Genomic DNA, 2,487 nt, shown 5'->3' with positions numbered 1-2,487 from the left:
GCACAACACGGCACAGCACAGCACCGCCGCACCGGGGCACGGCACAACACGGCACAGCACAGCACCGCCGCGCCGGGGCACGGCACAACACGGCACAGCACAGCGCAGCGCCGGGGCACGGCACAGCGCGGGGCTCCGCCACTGCCCCCCCGCCGACACCGGCTCCCGCTGATCCCCGGCCTCCCGCACCACTCGCTGGTCCCGCAAGGGCTGTACCGAGAGCTGGAGCCAGCCCGAGGGAGCGAGGAGCGAGGGAAATCTGTTCTGGGACGCACAAACCCAGGGCTCAAAGCAGGTTTTTCCCGGGGACCAGAGAGGAACCCCTGCCGCTCAGCTCGACCAGCAGCGACTGAATCGCTCCCTGCGTCTCTAGCCCCTCTTGCTGAGGTGGGAGTCTTGGTTTCGCTCTGGTACACGCGCATGCTAGGGCTGTCACTGCCTTTGGAAAAGGACAATGTCGTAGGTCCACAACGACGACAATTACAGATCAGATCGCTTTGAACCCAGCGAGGCTCAAGCAGCTGGCATACTTCAAGAGAGAGCTCTTGGATTTCAACAGATTTTACAAACTGCTGTTAGTTATGGAATCAATGTAGAGACCAAAGCTTTCGACAGGATTTTGATAATCCCGATTGAAACTACAGTAAATAAAATTGACTGAGGAGAGTTTGTAATGCGCCATTCCTAGCCTTAGCCATAAATGATAAAGGAAAACAGCACTTGGAGGCTGGGGGAGATATGAAATGTAGTAATTTCAAAAGACTGTATATGGAGACAGACAGGTGTATGCCTCTCTCACATGCACACGTATCTATACATGTGCTGTATGCAGGTACATACATGCATTCAGGCAGGCAAGCGGTGCAGCTCCCTGTGTGGCTGCATGATGCTCAGCTGTCAGTGATGGGAGAAGTGCCGGGACACAGGGGGTGTGCAGGGAGTGGCACAGGGGAGTGGTTAAGGAGCTGTGTGCTCTCCAGCTGTACAGCAAATGGAGAGGGAGGTGTTCCCCAGGTGCTGTGTGCTCTGAGGACCCTCTGTGGCAGCATCCCTGGACATGCAGAGGACACGGAGCTAGCAATGGGATAGGAAGTCCACCCTTGTGGGTGACGAGATCTCCTGTTTTGAAAAGACGTTCCTTGCACTGAGAACATCATCACAAAATGATTTTGGTTGGCAGAGACCCATGGATGTCAGCAATCTACCACCTCCCAAAAAACCACTGCAGCCTAGGAGGTGGCTGTGGTCCACATGTGCACCAGTGAAGTAGGAAAGGTAAAGGAAGAGGTTTGGGAAGCAAGATATAGGGTGGCAGGTAAGACACTAAAATCAAGCATCTCCTTCTAAACTTCTCAAGAAACATTCCCAGCAGTAAGGAGAGGTCCACACTAATGTGGAGGGGCACAGGTTCCCAGAGCAGCTGCACAAGAGAAGCAAGGAAGGTCCTACTCACATGGCTGATACTCCCAGATACTTCCAGAAGAGACTGATTTCCATGAAGTCACAGTGGAATGAGAATGAGGAACATGGGACACCTGGCTTCAAATTGGCATGCTGACTGAATAGATGTGCAGGGAAAGGAAATAATCAGCAAGACATGGTAGTGACAGGCCACAGATTGTGTAGGAGGGTCAGACTAGGCTGTGGCTATAGGAAAAGGGGCTATGAACTCCATGACAAAGGAAGCAGCAAAATCAGCAAACTCCAGCAACTAAAGCCAAATTTTTATAGACTTAAGGTCTAACTGGGATAACAGTAGGGTGGTAATAACCTCTGACCAGGTTGGAGACATTTCATATGGCCAGGTTTGATTAGAGAGCAGTAAACTGATTGAAAGTGAGAAATTACTAGCCAACTTGTTCCCACTGAGAAATAAGATCTAACAGTTGTAATACCTCATGGAAGAATTGGTTCAGCACTCAGAAACTGTCCCAGAGCTGGTGGAAGATGGCAGGATAAAACACAAAGAACAGAATGGGGAGGGCTGCAACATGCCTCCCCGAGATTGCTCTGGCCCATGTGTAACAGAAATGGCAAAGATCCACAGAAGCGCAACAAACATAAACAAAAATATGGAGCCACACTTATGTTAGAGTGATTCAAGGATTTAAGGGACCAAAATTATATAGGATGGACAAGTGATAAACAACAGAAAACAGTCAGACCAGAGAGAATACACAATCATGAGTAGAGAGGAGAAGGGGTGGATTATTTGCTTTCTTTTCTAATATAAGAACTAGAGAGCATCGAGTGAAACTAGCAGGTGGCCAACTTAAAGCAAACAGAAGAAGGCGCATCTTTGTGCAGCAGGTAATTAAACAGTAGGACATCCTCCTTTGAGGTGCCAGTAGTTCAGAGGGGGTCCCAAAAAAGCACCTGTACACTTTCACAGAAGAAAAAACCCCATGAGGTCTATTAAATGTAAAGGCACCCACTCTGCCTCAAGCACCCCCAAAGCTGCAAATTTCTAGAGGCTAGAAGCTCTTT

Source organism: Corvus brachyrhynchos, unplaced genomic scaffold (genome assembly GCF_000691975.1).
Source record: "Corvus brachyrhynchos isolate BGI_N302 unplaced genomic scaffold, ASM69197v1 scaffold17, whole genome shotgun sequence".
Classification (NCBI taxonomy): Eukaryota; Metazoa; Chordata; class Aves; order Passeriformes; family Corvidae; genus Corvus; species Corvus brachyrhynchos.
The sequence above is the reverse complement of the archived record's forward strand: the minus strand, read 5'-3'. Positions refer to the sequence as shown.